Genomic DNA, 6000 nt, shown 5'->3' with positions numbered 1-6000 from the left:
TGCATATGACAAGACAGTTCCCCATAGGTGAAGCCAGAATATGCTGATATTCCTTACATGGGACCTTATAGGTCAGAAACTAGAATTTCTTTATTGTCAGTTTAAGATCACAAAATAAGAACCTCAGCAGCAAACTTTAAAATTATAATCTGATGGATTTGTGGACACTTTTTAAAACTTATTTATCAGGTTAAAATAATGTAATTAGCAAGGTAATCCTAATATTATACCCATAAAAGAAAGTGGACATAGATACGAGGTAGTGAAGCCATTACTGAACTGCCTTAGATCTGTATTTCTGTGCCCAGTAGGGGAAGACTACTCTGATTGTATAAAAGTCGAGGGAAAACATGACCCTTCAGCTTCTTTGCTCTATGACCTTAGTAAACACTTTCCTGTTGGGATTATGAGATCAGTTGCTACTTTAAAGTCAGAATGAAAAGAACATGATGTTAAATTTGTAAATTTTGTACAAATTAGAGTAAAAAGGTAGATAAAGCATGGTAGACTTTATAGTATCAGTCTATAGCTTTTGAGCACATGAATTATCCCTCAGTTTCTAAGTCAAAAACTTCAGTCAAGACAGCAACGGTGAAAACAGCCGGCAAGCAGCCAACCTTGTTCTGTTGAAGGTAATAACACCAGCCCATTAGCACTGAAGCTCACCAATCAATACTTTCCATTTAATTCAGGCAACAATCTTTAATTGCTGAATTTTAAAGAGTCATCTCAGCTGTTTGGAGTGTAAAATCTGAATCTATACGAGCTTCAGGAAATCTGGACGCTACCTGCACAGCTTTTGTGCTGATGTTAATGCCAGAAGAGGTTTGAAAGTCTATAATTACTGATCACACCTTATGATTCCTAAACTGGAACTGTATCATTATGTTATTTTAAATGCTAACACCATTAACCAGTTATGTTGTTTGAGCAGTAGCAGAGGTAGCACCGCTCACCCTACAGACAATTAAAAGCATAACTATTAAAAAAAACTACACGGTTGTAATATTCCTCTTACCTTCTTGGACAGCCATGGCTTATGTTGTTGTGCCTACAAAAGAACTACTTGCTCGTTTAACATTCTAAATGTAAGGTCTCCTTTCACTCCCACTACTTTCTATTCCATTCTATGATCCCTCTTATGCTGACTGAACTTACGCAGGAACTGTTAAACAAGTAGATCCCACATAAACACTGTGTCCATGAGAGGAAAAACAAAGATCTCACAGCTGAAGTTAGTACCAACTCCAACCTCACAGTTGGTCTCCATAGTATACAGAGTAAGACCTCATTGCTATCTGGATTTTAGTATTAGAGTTTAGTATTGTAACTGTCTCGCTGGTTTTGAGATTTCTCGGTTGACTTAAAAGAAACACATTCTTCCAACATACTTCCATTATGACTCATACAAGGCTGATGAATACAGACTGGCATTGTGGAGCGTCATCATGCACCAGAGGAACAAACAATAGCAGCCCGTTGTGTTAACTAAATAAAATGCAGGTCTGGATGGTCGATATCCTGAATTTATATAAACCTGTCAGCAAGAGAAAGGAAAAAAGTGCCAGCACTACCTCTGCAACGTCCCAGCATGTATGTTTCATGAGTGCTGTTCTGCTTTCTTTTCTCTCCTCCTGCCTGTTTTTACACTTCTAACAGTCATCACATATCCAGAGAGAGAAGAAAGTGACAAGCTCAACTCAGCAGTAATTGGCCAGCTCGCATATGACACGGCAGATAGGCACAAGGGAGACAGACAAGAGGAGAGGGTGCTCCATATTAAACAAAGGTCCAAAGACATCTGACAGTACCTGCCCTGTGCAAATTTGCTTCCACTACATGATTCAAAGGCCACAGATGACATTAGTTAGACATTTGAGAGAGAATAATGGATTAATTTTACTACAGTGTGAAGGGAGGCTTTGATGAAGCAGATAAAGAGAAACCATGACACAGCTTTACACTTAACAAGCCAATACAACTTTAGAGAGGAGCGATGTCTCTTTTGTATTATTTGGATAGGATGGGACTTTGTGACACTATTTCAAAAATCATTTACTTTGTTCTCTGCTACATTTATGTGAAATTCAGCTGTTGTCTTCATAGTCTTGCGTTATAATCATTGGGCCTTTTGTGCTAGTTTTATACCATGTTATTTTACCAGTGTTACAGTACTACATTTCCAAAGAAAGTGCTGCCCTTGTTACACGCGTCTTGTACTACAAATTACGTCACCTTAAATTCCTTTATGTAGTTTTTTGTTGGCCTTAACTATCATTCTCTCAAACCTTAGCGTTTTCTAGCCCTGATAAGTTTACAAATTGCATTACTATGTGTAACTGCTACATTTCACAATGAAGATTGGTTCCTCATCATGCATAGCATTCTGCCTTTATAGTAGGTCAGAGATCAATTTCCATCCCATCAGACAGATGAAGAGATTTTTGGCTTTTACGCAGGAATGGCTTTCATCTGGCCACTCTACCAGCACAAAGAGATGTAGAGATAGATGTTTTGGTCATTCGCAGACAATTAGAGTTTTCTGGGAGCTCTATTACCACATGGACCACACACTGTTTCTCTGTAGATGCATGTGTAACCACAATACATATGTGTAAATCCTGTATGTAAATCATATATGATTTCTGGTTCTTCAAAAGTTTTTGACTGCAAAAGGGGATATCTCATTTTGATTTCAGTTGGGCCCTCATATTAAGCCCCTAATGTGCCTAGGGGGCACAGTTAAAGTAGTAGCTTAGAAACTCAATAGCACAATGGTAAGCCCTATTTTTTTTCCCAATTATTGTTGTGTTTTAACCAAATGCTGAAGTTTTTTCAGAAACTATAAATGCTTATCTTTCATATGAAGTTTCCCACATGCATTTTGAAAGCTTTTCTGTTTGGGCACATCACATAACCAAAAATTCAATAGAAATGAGTGGATGGATAAGTTAAAATTTAATGATGATCCAGGAAAAAGGTTTTCTTCTTTTGATATCTTTTTTTTTTTGTTGTTGGGTTTTTCTCTGTATGTATTATTGTAGGGTCTACCTTACAATACAAGATACTCTTGTTTTGATTTGATGCTGTATAAATAAAATTGAATTAACTGAAATATGTCCACACTGGCATGACAGATTTGGTATCAGTTTCTATTACAGTTCTCAGTGTCTGTCCTGATGTGGCACTGATATAGTGATAGGGGTGTGCCTCAGTCAGAACCTCCCAAAAGGAGGGTGGACATCTGCTACCTCTGAGGTCCTGTCACATGAAATTACAGACTTCATCAAGTCCTCTCCATCTCCTTCTTCTGTCTCCACCTCCTGCCTCTTCCTCTTCATCTTCCCTTCTCCTCTTCCCCTCTCTCCTCCCTCCTAATATTCAGTCTCTGTCCTACCTTTCTGCAGAGTAAAAGAGGAAAAGCAAAGAGAAAAAAAAAAGAATGTGATTTATTGGAAAGAAAAAAGGGAGCTTTTTCTTTCCAATAAATCACATTCTTTTTTTCCTCTTTGATTTTTTTTAGCTTCTTTCACACCTCTAGCCCTTCATCTCCTCTCCTCTCCTCTCCTTCTCCTCTGCCTCTAGGTCATAAGGAGGGAGCTGAGCCAGTCTCTTGTTCCTGAGTCTTACTTAAACTTAAGTTATGTCAGCTGGCATGCAGCCAAGCTCTACCAAAGCTCTGGGGATCTGGTGACCTTAGTAATACATATAGAAGAAAGATATACTGTAGAGTAAATAGACAAGGTATATTTAAAGAACAAAAGGGAGACAGATAAGGAAAGAGAGGATATGATGGAGGAAAATGTGGAAAATGTACATTTAATGTATGTTTGAATGTGACGTATGTTATTAAGCTTGTAATCCTGAAAACTACCTTAAATAAGTTTTCAGTCAGTTCTTATTTTGCCAGTCTTCATTTTAGCCTCCACACATCTAGACCACCTCCCACCTAGGGGTGGGCGGTATAAACGGTATATGGTAGAAAATATATAAATTTGGCCAACGGTAGAGATTTTGACTATACCGTTCTACCGCGATAGTGCATGTTGATAGCGCATGTCATCAGGCTGCGCCTGTTTTGGTTGAAAGCATTGCAGCGGCTGCAAACAACATCATCTGCAAATTATGCCGGGCGACAGTAATAGCAAAGAGACAAAGCACTTTTGGAATATGGGGAAAGCCAAAAACTGCGCTTCCTCCACCTCCGTACCATTGATTCTTTAATGCTGAATTCTCTCGCAGCTGCTCTATTCCCATGTTGTTGCAGTATATTAACGACTAACCTCATATTGTGGATGGATTATCTCAGTTGTTCTCCTAACTGAAGTTTGGTCCGTTTATAGCATCCTGCCATGCAAGTGCATTTGTCCCTAACCACCAGGAACCCTCACGTTAACTTTTATCGAGTGGAAAAAAGTTAGCGTTCATCCTTCAGCTTCACTGTGCTAATGTTATGCTAACATAGCAGTTTTGCTAGCGATCACGTAGGACATCATTACATACCAGCTAGTCCAACTTCAGTAACCCTACAAAAGTCACTGCTGTTTAGTTTTCTGTCTTCATTTATGTTGAAAGTGATAGCAGAGCTGTATGTTTTAATTTTTTCAGAAATCTCTCAGTCAGAACATGGGATATCATGTTTAGGTGGAAACTAGCGAGCTAACTTCCTGCTAACTTCTAACTCCGTTGAATTTAATAAATTCTGTTTTCATGGATGCCTGGATGTTAAACTTAATTGTTACACCTGGTAAAGCAGTAACGCTGATTATTTTAATAAAGATGAAAGAATTTAGACAGTTTTTAACTCTCAGTGATACCGCAGTGTTCGTTTGACTTTGGGACGTAAAGCAGACGGAGTTTTGGACCCAGATTACTCCACAAGGCTTCTGACTACGGCAGCCGTAATGCTCTGGCAATCCATCCTTCATAGCTTACCAAAGTTGTACTAAAACATTTTTTAACAGATTTCTGCGCGCCATGTACTACATAAAATCGGTTTGAGGTCAGTAAGCACAACCAGAATTCATACATAAGGCACACTGTCGATTTTTGAGAAAATTAAAGGATTTTAAGTGTGCCTTATAGTGTGTAAAATACGTTATACAGAAGAAAAGAATATATCGCGATATATATCGTTACCGCACATGCTTCAAATTATACCGTGATATGAATTTTAGGCCATATTGCCCAGCCCTACTCCTACCTTTACAAACCAATAAGAATCTTTCTTCTTTGCCACATCATCCAAAACTGGATAACCAATTTGGCATCAAGAATACCTGAAAATGCACATCTCACTGCTAGCATGTTGCTGATTCAGCAGTTTTTCTGCTGGCAAACATTGTTGAGTTATTGTAATCACACTACATTTTTCAGTAACACAGCAACCCATTACTGAACTAAATTCATTAATAACATTACAGTTACATTTATATCATTAATCATGTTACAAAGTTTCTTTAGTTATCTGCACGCCAACGCAAAGCTAGCCAAAAATCCAGAGTGATGATAAAGCTAAGTGTACACCCAACAGCCAGCAGCCAGACTGAACTTCAACAGGTAACAGACTGATTAGAAGTCAGGCCGCAGCCTCCAATTCTACCAGTTCATATTTCTAAAGTAGAGTCAGTGTGGCAATCGCTTTGAAGTCTCTTTGTGCTGGTTTTCATCTTTGCTTGGTGTTGTCGACAAAGATCATATGTGTGTCTTCATAATGATAGGGATTTGTGTTGGTGTGTGGGACTGTAGCTTAAGGTTTATATTGATAACTGGTTATTAAGAAACAATGTGATTCAGGTCACTTTTTGAAGTAATATGTTATGTTAATTTACAATGTTCAGTACCTGCATTTTTAGTTGTCAATATCAAGGATTAAAATACTGACATTGTATTGTACTGCTTTCCATTTTTCAAATAAAATTGAAAGGATTGAAAAGGGGGAAAAATCTTATGACACTTTATGCAATCGAGACATATTCTGTAATTTTCTAAAAAACAAAA

The sequence above is a fragment of the Pelmatolapia mariae genome, unplaced genomic scaffold (genome assembly GCF_036321145.2).
Source record: "Pelmatolapia mariae isolate MD_Pm_ZW unplaced genomic scaffold, Pm_UMD_F_2 NODE_ptg000417l+_length_32333_cov_1, whole genome shotgun sequence".
Classification (NCBI taxonomy): domain Eukaryota; kingdom Metazoa; phylum Chordata; class Actinopteri; order Cichliformes; family Cichlidae; genus Pelmatolapia; species Pelmatolapia mariae.
This window is presented reverse-complemented; position numbering follows the sequence as displayed.